Consider the following 15175-nt stretch of genomic DNA (forward strand, 5'->3'; position numbering starts at 1 on the left):
GATGACGCTAGGGTGAAAGTGGTTAACACATAATGAGGCTCTATTTTGCCTTGTCGACACAAGCCCAAAATAGGGGCGCCAGGTTGAAAGTAGTTAAACAAAGGACACACATCATGTGCATTTTTGCAGATTCCTAAGTCAAAACAGTCAAATAAATACAGATACATTGGTCTGGCTTGGGCAATAGAGGAAGGTAGGTGTGTGTGTGTGTGTGTGTGTGTGTGTGTGTGTGTGTGTGTGTGTGTGTGTGTGTGTGTGTGTGTGTGTGTGTGTGTGTGTGTGTGTGTGTGCGCGCGTGCGTGTGTTTTCTGACAGCAGCTGTGTGAACACATAACCTTACACTACTAAACAATCTCAAATCAATTCTGCAAACAAGGTATCTGTAAAAACCTGTAAAAGTTTGCGCAATAATAATTAATTAAAATACATTCTGTAAATTTGAAACTGTTCTGGTTTTTATTACAGGCGATTGCTCTGTGACTAACAGTACCTGCTGGTAACAGGAGAGAGGAAATGGAGCAGATTTCCTGGTGGAAATCACAATCCTTGGAAAAGAACAAGTCATGTAGGTCCAATTATTTCCGTTGTGGAAACACGTGCCAGTCCAATGTGCCCTTGAGCCTGGGATCACGTCAGCCTGTATTTACCCCAAACTCTCCACAGTCTCAGTGAGCTACCCTGGGATTGGACCAGCAAGGCCATCGTACCACCGCTCGTCACAGCGCTGAGGCCCTGCCATGGCCAGCATGGCTTTTACATTACATCACCTACTGCTAGTGTGATCTTCAACTCCTATAACTGTGTTTAATGAATGCTGATGATGAACCTGTGTTCATGCTTGTTAACAGTTCAAAAGGTGAATGAAAATATAAAATACAGCAATAAATCAAATACAAATGTGTGTGTTTGACTATAACTGCATCAGGAGAAAAGTATGTTGGTGTAGAAATCCAGCAGAGAAATCAGCACCACGGACAGCGGCAGTCTAAACCGCTGTGTCCCTGTCAACCACACACACTCAAACGCTCACGCACAAACACACGCACGCACACGCGCACGCTCGTTCGTCTCAGCGCTGAAGGCCTGGCCAGCAGGGCTTTACATTACATCACCTGCCAGTGCAGGTACATACACTCGCAGACTGGAGCTGGATCACTGGTCTAGATCAGTGGTTCCCAAACCTTTAAACCTGTGACCCAAAAGACCCAAACTAGGGAAAATAGCAGATGATCAGCTATTTCACTGTCACTGGTCACATGGTCACATGGTCACATGGTCCCTTTGGTTCCATGTGTGCGTTCTCAGAGTTACAGACCTGTAAGGGTCCATTTGGACCCCTGGTCCCCCTGACTTACAGCTAGCATGGCTGATTGTAAACATGCTATAGTGTTGTTGTATTCAGCTGAGGAATGAACAGACCACATGGAAATAAGCTGGAGTGGAGAGTATTCATCATACAGAATACAGGCTACATTATGCTTCCATTTAAGTTCAGAAATGGTCAAATATTTAATAACTGGCTACAATTATTTTTGAAACTTTATTTGACAAAATTATTCCATTAATTATGCTATTAATTTTTGATTGAATACATTCTGAACACTGTTGGAGCCTGTGGCTGCTCATTTCACAAGTTGTCTGTTCATGAAATTACATTATAACATTACTCACATCCCAGTGTGTATATATATATATATATATATATATATATATATATATATATATATATATATATATATATATATATATATATATATATATATATATATATATATATATATATATATATATATATATATATATATATATATATATGTATATATATATATATATATATATATATATATATATATATATATATATATATATAAAGACTGACACTATTCTATCACAGTGAAATGTGGTTTTAATGTAGAGAGAGGTTCTCTTCTCCCAATTGTTCAAAGAAGAGCGTTCGTTAGAGAGGAGCTCATTCAGTGCCTGACTTATTTCTGTCAGTTTGGCTCTGAGTGCCAGAGCCAAAAATACATTGTAAAAAAAAAAGTGCTTAGGAAGCAAGATACAGCCTTTTACAGTAAGATATTAAACAAGAAGTGAATGGAGAAGCACATTTTCAAATCATGATATCTGAACATTTAAAAAAAAAATCACACCCTGTGTGAAGGTAGCGGCGCCTTTGATACATTTTGTCATCGATATGTGTTTATAATGCGTTTATACGATTAAATAAATGTATTGACAATGTGTCACGTGAAGCTTGACCAATCACTTTGTTGACGGGTCTGACCAATCAGAACGTTGACGGGTCTGACCAATCAGAACGTTGACGGGTCTGACCAATCAGAACGTTGACGGTGAACACGGACAAAGTCAGGTATAGAGCAGGATCCGCTCTATACCTAAAGGTATAGAGCGGCTAGCGCCGCTAAAAATGACACGGATACTTTCCCGGTCTTAATGGGTTAAAACACTATAGGGATGTCTCACACAGCTTCCACTGTCAGATATCAGGCCGGCATACTTGACTGAAACAGGATCTCACTATCAGAGAATCTCCCCTGCCAATATAATCTGACACCGGTGGCACATGGAACATGTAACAAATCAAAGCAAAGTGTCTTTTGAGACTACACCGCCTCTCTAATGGAGAAAAACAAGACTATATGTCGATAATGCTGCCCAGTAACTCAAAGTAACAAACTAACCCGCTATGCCTCTTTTGTTCTGTACAAGTATAGGATTGGATGGGTACCACATTTCACATGTCACAGTTTTGATTAAGCAAAATAATATCTTTATTTTGCTTATTAGAAAACACATTTTTCTCTTCAGACACTTTCCACTATTGTCTGCCTTTCATAATTTCAAGAGGGAAAAAAGGAACCGTATGTCACTGACTTCACCGTGCGAGAGAGAGGGACTGTAAAATAAAAAACAAAGAAAATCATCACTTTAGTTTACGGCTTCAGCTCACTTCAGCGCTTAATCCTCTGCATAAGGATTTAAAAATACTCTTTCAAAGCTTACAAGAAAGTACCTCTCTTTTAGTTAGTCCTCATTTGTTTTGGGCCTAGAATTATTGTCTCTCCTATTTTTTGTGGAAAAATAAAAGATAAAAATACATTTTAAAGAAACTACACAAGTCTCCTGGTGTCTCTCTTGACGACCAACACCTTTTTGTTCAAGGCACAGAACCTCTGGACTGGATTGAAAATTGCCATAGTGTAGCTTCAGATAAAACTCAGCCACGTACAAGTGGAAAGAGAGACATACTTTGGTGATGTTGGGAATGGATCCACCAAAAACAAACAGGTGTTTTTTTTCTGTTTTGTTTCCTGTGGGTTAGGGTTATCTGCTATTTTAGAAAAATCGTGAAAATGTGTGCAAATCATCTTGGGAAAATCCTTGTTAGAGTTTTGAGGATCTAACGATAGAGTTTAATTACCTTCTACAATCTACAATGCAGGTGATTAATCAAAATGAATTACTCAATATTTCTGGATATTTGTCATTCTTCCCATTTTTTTCACATTTATATAGCCATCTAATTTTGTATTGATGATATAATAGTGATGTCATGAATAGTCCCCTTTGTCTATTTATTCGTGTGAGTGGACGGACCTGACCAATCAGAACATTAACGGTGAACACGGACAAAGTCAGGTATAGAGCAGGATCCGCTCTAGCGCCGCTAAAAACAAATATATATATATTTTTTTTTTCATGACGTCGGCGACGTCATTGGCACTCTGGGCTTATAAAAACGTGACGTCGGCGACGTCAATGGCACTGAATGAGTTAAGCCATCCTTATAATATGCCTTAATGAGCTTTGACTTCATGAAGTCCTATACTAGATAAAGTCCTATACTAGATTAGTCTAATGTATCCATGGGGAATAGTTTGTTTTTCACATCCTTTATGTTTATTAGAGTAAAACCCCCACAGGAAGGATGCATCCTACAGTAGTTGTTCATCTCCTTATCTCCTTATGACAAACTCCTGGAAGCAATGTGATGTTGATTATAATGCTGCCAGATGGTACATTACATTACATTACAGTCATTTAGCAGATGCTTTTATCCAAAGCGACTTACAATAAGGGTAAAACACAGAGGTGGCACTGTCCTTCATTGTAATGTCTTTCTTGAACTTCTATGTGTTAACCCAGTGATTATCAACCTTTTTCATTTCAAGGACCACCAGTTTGATATGTAATAGGCCATGGAACCTGATTTGACGGCATATCTGCCTCACCCACACAACACCTCACACAGTGCTTAAAGGCTTCATGACATTCAGTGTTACAACACATTAAAAGTATTTATCATGGTCCTTCAAACGTATATTAAACATTTTAACTGAAAAATCCACTCCAGTGATCCATGGCAGGATTTTTTCTTTCTGATTACTATTAAAATCTTTTGAAAATAGCAGATCTACAAGCTCACAATGCGTCGCATCGCGACGCATTGTGAGCTTGTAGATCTGCTATTTTCAAATGGCCGAAATGTATATAGGACTGAAGTGGGTAATGTATGTTTTGTAATAATAATCTGAATCTACAAAGTAGCTAGTAACTAGTTTTCAAATAATTGTAGTGGATTAAAAGTATAATTTAAGCCTCTGAGATGTAGTAGTATAAGTATAAGTATAAGTACTGAAAATTGGAAATACTCCAGGAGAGTAAAAATACCTCAAGTAGTACTTTTACAGTACTTGAGTAAATGTACTCAGTTACTTTACACCACTGGGTATCAGCCATAAACAACCTTGGAGGAGAACATTATTCATGAGTGCATGTCTTCAGAAATGATCCCATCACATTTGCATGAATAACATCCATGCCAAGTGGCAAATACAAATGAGTCCTGAGTACATCTGCTGTCTAAAGGCCAGAGGAGTAGGGAAGGGTACAGAGAACCAGAGGCAGTCCCATACAGGCTCTTCATTGGGCAGAAGCCAAATACCAATAATCCATATTTGTCTCCGCCACGCCGAGACTATGTTTTGCACCCTGCCCATCCGTCCGTCCGTCCGCGAGTGTGTGTGTGTGTCCGTCTGTGATCAGCTAATCCCCAGCACTGTTGGCCCGTTCAACGCGAAACTGTGCACACACACTCCCTGGATGCTAGAACAAAACCTCCCTTTTCACATGGACCTGTTATAGCGCCACCAGGAGGCAGAGCTTTGCATTTTTTTACATTAATCCTACAGATTTTGTGTGATTTTTTATACATTTGAAAATGGGACATTCTGTATAATGAGTACTTCTACTTTTGGTACTTTAAATATTTTTTGATGACAATACTTTTGTACTTTTACTCAAGTAAATGTTTGATTCCGGACTTTCCGCAGTATTGATACTTTTACTTAAGTACAAAATGTGAGTACTTTTTCCACCACTTATCATATGACTATCAGGGTTTTCATATTGTGTAAGCATACAGTATTCTAGGCCACATAGAGCTATGTTCTACAGCATATATTGCAGATGTGGTGGAAATGTTGATCAGTAATGCCGCGCTCACACCGGCAGATACTAAGACACAGTCTACCATTCATTAACATGAAGATACGAAGATACATCTGATGTCTGGAGCTGCTACAAAGGCTACAAAACAACTACAAAGCTACAGACAGTGGTGTAAAGTAACTAAGTAAATTTACTCAAGTACTGTACTTTAGTACACTTTTGAGGAATTGTTACTTTGCTGGAGTATTTCCCATTTCCAATACTTTTACTTCTACTCCACTACATCTCAGAGGCAAGAGCTTGTAGATCTATTTTTGAAAAATTGTGAAAATGTGTGCAAATCTTTGAATATATATATATTTTTAAAGCGAACATTTTTAACTCAAATCTTTGCTTCTGGGGGTCCCTGGAACAAAACATTTTGATGGGGGTCCGCGGCCAAATACATATAATTTTGGGGGTCCTTGCCATGAAAAAGATTGAGCACCACTGATATAGAAACAGAAAACAGAAACAGAATATTTTCAGAATACTGTTAAGATTTAGGAAACATGTAGAATTGGCTTCAGGTCTCAATGGGTTAAGTAAAACATTTGAGTACGTTTTCCACCACTGAGCCACAGATACAATACATTGAGCATGGCTTGGACTTCAGATACAAAGCTGCAAAGCGACAGATATGAGCTTTGTCGCGTTGTGTCTTTGTGAGCGCAGCTCATTACTATTCATCTAAATGCTAATGAATACACACCATGGTGGAAAGAGAGATGAATCAATATGCATGAGAGACGACCATAGGGAACGCAATTAGTTAACCCATTAAGACTGGGAACGCATGCATTTGTGTCATTTTCAGATTTCTTTGGATATTACAAAAAAATAGCAGATCTACAAGCTCATGGTGGCCTATGAGCTTGTGTATCTGCTATTTATTTTTGAAAATCGTGAAAATGTGTGCAAATCTTTGAATAATGTATTTTTTCTCAACTCAATTATTTGCTTCTGGGGGATTCTACACATGTCTTCTAAATACTAACAGTTTTTTTAATTTATTTATTTAACTTATGTTGCTATATATCAGTGGTTCTCAAACATTTTCATCTCAAGGACCCCCACAATTATATGTATTTGGGCCGCCAACCCCCCATCTCATTATGTTTTCCAGCAACCCCCCAGAAGCAAATATTTGAGTTAAAAATGTCTGCTTTTAAAAAAATTATATATATATATATATATATATATATATATATATATTTATTCAAAGATTTGCACAAATCTTCACGATTTTTCAAAAATAGCAGATCTACAAGCTCATAGCGCGGCACTCGATGCCGCGCTATGAGCTTGTAGATCTGCTATTTTTGAATAGCCAGAGAAATCAAAAAATGCCTCTTTCCCCGGTCTTAAAGGGTTAAAACATCTCTAATGGGGTTTAATAAGAGGATGGAGTCATAGGGGTGAAGTACATGAGAGAGAGAGAGGCTGTTTGTTTGTGGCAGTGAGTGTGCTAGAGTCAAAGAAGTGGAAATAAACGGCATATCATGGCTGCGGATGCAAACCTTGTGTGCTACTATTATACATCGATGTAGGGCATTCATTTATGAAAATAAATTGTAAAAAGTTGATTCTGCCTGACAGTAACGATATACTGTATGTCCAGGCTACAGTCTGTGGTCACCACAGATTAGTGTGTTTTTCGCCCCTCCTGGATGAAGGTTTGCAAATCACACAGTGTTTGCGCTGCTTTAATTATGTAATTCACCTGTCACCATGGTGGAAAAAGTACTCAATTGCTTTACTTAAAGACGGGGTGCCGTGATTTTCAGTCATTTTTCCCCCCCTAACACATAATCATCAGGTATTATGGTTATACTAGGAGGACGATTTTTTTCAAAAAAGTGTACAGAAATTATTAAAAATTTAGTGTAACGTTAGTTCATGTAGACACGGAAGGCAGAATGTTTATACTACATTCATACTCCCCGGACCCCCCCCCATTCGCTAACAAGGTTATACAGTCGTACTCCTTTAAGTCATACGTTCAAACTCTTGTCATTCTCATTCGCTACAAGTTAACTCACTCACGCCTTTATACCCACAGTGCATCTCTGGCGGTTCATTTAAGCAGCCTCTGTTCTCTGTTCATTCTACGTGCTTAGCTGTCAGTGCCGGTCGTACAGCTGTCAGTGTCAAAATTCCTCCACCTCCCCGGCCTCCTCCCTGTCATCTGGTTCTTGGTGGGATAGTTCTGTAGATGGCGTCGTTTAGGGTGATGGTTGTACATTAAGGGTTTAATGTCATGTCATATCTGTGCTTAATAACTGTGCGTCAGGTAAAAAACTGTTGTGTTATATTTATAACTGTTGTGTTATAACTGTTGTGTGATGTTATAACTGTATTACGCTCTGCTCAGGGGGTTGTGATTGAAGATCTGTGACATTTTGCACAGGGAATCTTTTAATATCACATGAGCAGAGTCACACCGCCAAACTTGAATGCAATATCATTGCATATATGGTAATGGTTAATAAGTTAATAAATGGTAAATGGTTCATTAACGGTCTGGTTATTCTGAGCTGAAGTGTCTAAATGAATTATGTTTGTATGTGGACACGCCTCCAGTTCATTAAGTATACCTGGTTCTCACCTTAGCACCTCCTCCACCACCTTAGCACCACCCACCTGTCCTAGTCCCTCCTCCTCATTCCCACAACTGTTGTGTTATGATAATGAGGGGGAGGGTATGTTTTTACTATGTCACTAAAGCGCTTTTTTTCTATTGGCACGTTTGACCCTCAAGGTTTCAGCCTCCAGGTAGAAACTCTCGTCAGAGAAGACATAAAACACCACCAGGGGGCTTAATGAAGTTCTATCAACTAGCAATTCAAACTATTGAACCATGTCAATGAGTTTTAATACAACAAGCTGTAGCCTGTTAAATCCTGTGCATTAATCAAATATGAAATAAAGATTAGCTATGTAAACATTGCCATGCTTCTCTCTGCTTGGATACATTTATATCAGGCCCAAGCTTCCACTACTTAAAAGGATAGTTCACCCCAAAAAAATATTATTTTTCCTATCGATTAGTCACCCCAGTTCATGGATTTTCTTTTGTTTTTGACGCATTAAGCCAATAATTTGATGACCAGCGGACGGGTAGGCAGCGGTTCCTGTTGGAGACACAAAAGAGACTCTTTGTGTCTCCTACCGCAACAGCTGCCGGTCATTAAATTATTATCTTAAGACAAAAGAAAAAAACAAATAAGTATCCATGAATTCAAGTCTCCATGGGGTGACTAATCGATAGGAAAAAATAATAATTTAGGGGGTGAACTATCCCTTTAATAAAGTTATAAACAAAGTTGAATGATAAAGCACACATGCTATTATTAAAAAAAGTGTCACACATCTCCTCAGTGTGGGCCTTCACTGTTGTCATGGTGACAGAGGCATCGCTGGCATCCATTAAGTTCTGGAGCAGCCCCACTGGGCTGGTGCTACCCCCCCCCCGCCTGTACTTCGCTGCCTCAGTCAGAGGGAAGAGGCAACACTCCACGGTCAGTCACATCAGGATTAAAATGGAGTGTGGAAACACACAGTTGCTTGAAAGAAAAAAAAGATCACATCAAATGTATTCAGGAACGGAGCGAGGGAACGTATTGGCTTGAAACTAAATAACTTTTCCCACACATGCCGTGGTGAACGCATCGAGACGATACTTGCAAACACACACAGTAATGTGTGTGTGTGTGTGTGTGTGTGTGTGTGTGTGTGTGTGTGTGTGTGTGTGTGTGTGTGTGTGTGTGTGTGTGTGTGTGTTGGGTAGGCCTACGTGCACACCTTCGTATACACGACATGTGCACGCTCACTTACACATGCGTACGGTTTCAATGACCTCACCGGCCGCTCAACGTGTAATAGATAGTGGGACCAGGAATTCTATTAACTAGTGTGATATATACCAGACATTCCATTGTGTGGAACCACCGTTTGTCAAGGAAATGGTCAGGTGCATTGACGAGCCAAATATCAGATGCATGACTCAGCACTGAGTGAAGTATGCAGCTCTGCACTCCACACTCTGACTCAGTGGTGTAAAGTAACTAAGTACATTTACTCAAGTACTGTACAGTACTTAAGTACAATTTTTATGTATTTTTACTTTACTGGAGTATTTCCAATTTTCAATACTTTTACTTCTACTCCACTATATATCAGAGGCAAATATTGTACTTTTACTTAATAATTCAAGCACTGCTTTAAAGCAGTGCTTGAATTATTCGTGCGTGTATTCATTGAGTTACCAGTATTGATGCACTGGTGTGAAATCATGTCTGACTCAGTTTACTGTTGCACTACATTTATGTAAAATACACATTCTTATTTGATGCGAGGTTTTCTCTCCACGCTCACTGAACTGCCAAAGGGGGGAAGGAGGAAAAAAAGCACACTCCAGGAGAGTTACAAGCTCACATATATTAGGACTTAATTTTAGCTACAGCTTCTGCCAAGGTCAGGTTGTTCTCCTGAGGCGACGCTCACAGTCTTTCTGAGGTGAATTAATGTGTTGTTCCTATTTACTCAACCCCTCCTGAGTCCTGAGAGACAGCCATAAAAAAGGAAAAGAAAACACATCTTCATCGAGGATTTAAAACGCTGTTTTTCCGTGGAAGCGTTGAGGGTGTGTTTGAAATTGTTGCTGTCGCACAGAAACCTTGTTTCTCCATCTAACATTTTTTGCAGTGCTGGAAAAAGTACTCAAATTCTTTACTTAAGTAAAAGTACCAATACTGCAACATAAAAATACTCGGTTACAAGTAAAAGTCCGGAATTCAAAATGAACTTGAGTAAAAGTACAAAAGTATTGGCATCAAAATGTACTTAAAGTGCCAAAAGAAAAATGACTAAAATATTTGAAAATAGCAGATCTTCAAGCTCACAACGCGTTACAACGCGACACGTTGAGAGCTTGTAGATCAGCTATTTTCAAATAGCCTACAGTAGGTACAGTATAAAATAGGGTTAAAGTGGTTAATGTATGTTTCCTAATATAATCATTTATATCTGAAAAGTAACGAGTAACTAAAGTTTTCAAATATTTTTTGTGGAGTAAAAGTACAATATTTGCCTCTGAGATGTAGTGGAGTAGAAGTAAAAGTATTGAAAATTGGAAATACTCAAGTAAAGTGCAAATACCTCAAAATTGTACTTATACAGGACTTACGTAAATATACTTAATTACTTTCCATCACTGCATTTTTGTAATGTTTTTCTTTTTTTCTTACATAAATGAATGCCATAATCATGTGTCAGAAGAGAGTGTCATGCAAAAGTAGGGAACATATCTGATCCGCAAGCTCAACTGTAAGCTTGTAGATCAGCTATTTTCACTATTTTTGAAACATTTTGAAAGTGGAAGTGGTTTTGTGTGTTTAGGTTTTATAAATATTGAACCAATGAAAATTATTAACAAGATCTATTTGACTAAATAAGTACATTTTATCTATCGGAAAACTTGCTCTTTTTCTTAATTTCCTGAACATTTTAAGTTTTGGACACACAAGGTTTCCACTCGAGAGCGACTTTATAGTCCATATTCACACGGCGGCCATTTTGGAATTTAACATTGCGTTGCTGTGGCAACTGGGGTGGCAACTGGGGTGGCATTTCATTGACTTAATGGCAATATGGGCGCCGTGTGAATATGGTCTATATGAAAGTCTGTGAGGGGCCATGCAAGAGTACACCTTTTTATGTGTGCACAGCATGCATGGGCAACTGGTGGTGGGGGCCACATGCGGCGCCCACCACTTAATGAAATAATTGATTTCAGCTGTTACAATTCCAAACATGCAAACATGACCCACTTTAATTACTTCAGTCTATATTAGTAGCTTATTGGCTGGCATTCAAATGTTACTGTCTGTTTTATGTCCAATGTATGTGTATTTAAGTTCATAAATAAAAGTTAACATAAGTATAACCTAATGGATTTGAATTTAAATAAAAATGGAACTTTTCAGGATTCCAATTTAAAGGAGACATCCGGGCATTTTAAGTGTTATCTTTGATGTGTGGCAAATCACTCACCAACGTAGAAATGCCCATTGAGTTACTCCACAGATCCCCTGTCGACCCCCACCGTTGGCATAATAGGAGGCGCGTGAATAGCCCAAATTCGCCTATTTTAACAAATGCAAAGTCTGTTTTTTTTCTCCTAGCACTATACACCACACACTCATTGTGGAGTCCAGTGCCGCTTTAGACTCCACAGGGGCTCTACGCATGATACGGGACACATGCACGCACGCGCGTTTTTTTTTTCGGGTTTCCTGCGGATAAAGTTACTTTTTTGGTTACTTTATTTCGGTTTTAGGGTGACAAGCAGCGCTGCGCAGCCTGCGCTGATGTGAACGCAGTAATGCACGTTATTTTCTGCTGAAGGGAGGGGGCGGAGAGGGGGCTCCTTTGATCGGCGGGTAGGCGGGGCCCCACGCAACCTGCGTAGTGTGCGTGTAGGGAGAAGTGGCCCTGGTGGAGTCCCATGATACCCTTACAGGCGCTGAAAGTCCCGACAAGCTAACCGCTAATAACAGAACGAGCTAACGCTGGCTGCTTGTCTCTCTGCCTGGCAACACCAGGTTGCCAGGTTCGGAGAGAAACAATCAGGATTCCAATAAAAAATTTCAAAAATAGCAGATCTGCTATTTTTGAGCTTGTAGATCTGCTATTTTTGCTACATTCGTGTGACAGAATTGCCAAGTGCGGCATTGATTTACGAAATTAATGTCTGCCTGACAGTGTATGCAATGTGGCCCTCTGGAGTGAGTGTGGAAATATAGTGGCCCTCTCCATCATCAAAGTTGCATCACCCCTGGTGCACAGTATTGCCATACAGTACAAATGCAGCATTTACCATTTTGCTCCCAATCTTGCTTTGTTGGGTGGAAAACAAACACTTCTCTACCTGCTCACACCTTTTTTTCACCTTCCCTCTCCTCTTCCCTCTCCTCCCATCTCATCTATAAAACATGTGGTGGTGGCCTTGCTTCTAGGCTCCGTACAGGGCTGCCCCGTACCGGGCTGCTCCTCTGGGGCGCTGTATGTAAAATCCACAGCGTACAACCAGGAGCCAATAGTTCAAGGCTGGACTCAATAAACTCTATTCACAGCAGCCATATTGTGAAGACATTCACAGGTGTTACCAATGATACTAATGAAGGCTCTGTTCCATTCTGGTCAAACAGAGTCAGGCTGCTGATATTGTGCATGTTGGCTCACTGGAAACACTCTGTTACACCAGTGGGACTAAAATGTGGGTCCAGGGACCCTCATGGTTCCTTAAGGGGTTTCCAAATGGCCCCTTACAGGTGTGTAACTCTGAGAGTGTACAAATGGTCCATTTGGTTCCATTTGTACACTCTCAGAGTTATGGGGGTCGTGGAAATTGAAAAATCTTGAGAACCTTAGCTACACTAAATGGAACAGAGCCTTCATTAGTATCATTGTTGACACCTGTGAAGGAAGTGATACTATGGCTGCTGTGCATAGAGCCTGTGGGTGCATCCACACATGAGCGTATGCTGACGGCAAACGCTACGCTTACGCTACGCTAGCCCCGTACACACCCATGTTAAGTTAGAAACCGGAAGTTCCGGTCCGGTTTTTCCTATAACATGGGTGTGTACGGGGCTAGCGTAGCGTTTGCCGTCAGCATACGCTCATGTGTGGATGCACCCTATCCCATGTCTACTACATTTCAGGGTGCAGTGCTTCCTGATGGAGGGGAACACAGGTGAAGCAACGGAGGCAGTGTGAGTGCATGTGCACACTGTACGTGTGCACCAGTGTTGCCAGATGGGAAATGTTAAATTATCATACTGGCGGCTTAAACATATTGTATTTGAAAGAACACTATCGTACACAGCCAAAAATTAAAATTGCATATTTATTTTAAGAAAAAAAAACTTCTTTGAGACTCTCAAGAGACAAAAAAAATGCAATATGCTGCATGGAATCAGACAACTTCCTGGACCTTACACGAATAAAAGCCTGAAACTGGACTGGAAAGACGCGACTTAAACCCCATATGGGTACCCGGAGTCCCTCAGGGCTCAATACTAGTGTCTTTGTCGGTTTTCTGTTATTGTGGGGAAAGCTTTCGCTGAAAATAGCCGATCGTCAAGCTGTCAACGCGACGCAGCACGTCGCATTGTGAGCTTGACGATCGGCTATTTTCAGCGAAAGCTTTCCCCCCCAATACCGATGCTGCGGTCTAAGTGGTTAATGCCTCCAAGTACAGCTCTAGGGTCAGATTGACTTACAGTATTTACTGAGTTATTGTGTGTGTGTGTGTGTGTGTGTGTGTGTGTGTGTGTGTGTGTGTGTGTGTGTGTGTGTGTCTCTGTGAGTGAGTGATTTGCATTTACAAAGTAACATATTCTAAAGTTTTCAAATAATTGTAGTGGAGTAAAAGTACAATGTTTTCCTCTGAGATGTAGCGGAGTAGAAGTAAAAGTATAGACAATTGGAATTTGTACTCAAGTAGAGGGCACGGCGGCGCAGTTGGTAGCGCTGTCGCCTCACAGCTAGAAGGTCCTGGGTTTTTCCCGCCGGGGACGCTGTGGGCGCTGGGGGCGTGTCTTCTCCTCCGCGTCATCAGCGCCCATACCCTAGGTAGGGTTGGGGAAAGGGCCTACTCTGTGTGGCGTTTGCATGTTCTCCCTGTGTCTCTCAGGGTAGTTAATACCCTCACAAAAACATGTAGTAATCCTGGTCACTATACTGCCTCCCCCATGACAGCCGGGGCGCCTGATGGAGGGGAAGGGAACAGGTTGGAATAACGTGTTCCTTCCACGCGCTACGTCCAACCAGGGGAACTCCCCTCTGTCAGGTGACAAGAAGATCAGTTCCCAGATAGCAAAATATGGGTGAATCAACGTTGAAAAATAGGCGGCCATAACGGTTGAATCAACGTTCGATCTCAACGTTGAAACTGTACTGAAATCGCAACCCTAATCTTTGTTGATTCAACGTTTGTGTTTAAACCACTAACTAACACTATATCAACGTTGATTCAACCATCATCCAAATGGTATTCTGCACGCTGATTTTATGTTGAATCAACGTTATGAATCAATATTGATTCAACCATCATCTAAATGGTAATCTGCATGCACATTTTAGTTGATTTAATGTTGAATCAACATTAGGAATCAACATTGATTCAACCATCATCTAAATGGTAATCTGCATGCACATTTTAGTTGATTTAATGTTGAATCAACATTAGGAATCAACATTGATTCAACCATCATCTAAATGGTAATCTGCATGCACATTTTAGTTGATTTTATGTTGAAACAACATCAGGAATCGAACACTGATTTAATTTATAAATTGATTATACTGAATCATGTTAGGAATCAATATTGATCCTGATCATCCAACAACCTAATGGTAATCTGCATGTACATTTTAAATTATGTGTATGCTGATATACTGTAAGGCTACATCTTGTTCAAAATTACCTTACATTTCCCAAAATGTGAAAATATAAAAATAAAGACAGACAATATGATTTGAATCTTCACATTTATTGAACCAAGGCATTTAGACCTGCTTTGAACTGATTTAACCATTGTTTTTATGCTTTAACAGATGAAATATAGAACATATACAAGATTGTAGATCTGCT

At 40.0% G+C, this 15175-nt stretch overlaps 1 protein-coding gene across 1 annotated transcript in view; it reads right to left on the minus strand.

Moving 5' to 3' along the window:
- LOC311051993 (limbic system-associated membrane protein-like) overlaps window positions 1-15175 on the minus strand; it is a gene marked incomplete at its 5' end in the record, with an annotated part of 197863 nt that overhangs the window by 120117 nt on the left and 62571 nt on the right. The gene's annotated exons all lie outside the window — the stretch shown is intronic.

Source organism: Gymnoscopelus microlampas, assembly GCF_963454915.1.
Source record: "Gymnoscopelus microlampas genome assembly, chromosome: 1".
In the NCBI taxonomy this organism is placed as follows: domain Eukaryota; kingdom Metazoa; phylum Chordata; class Actinopteri; order Myctophiformes; family Myctophidae; genus Gymnoscopelus; species Gymnoscopelus microlampas.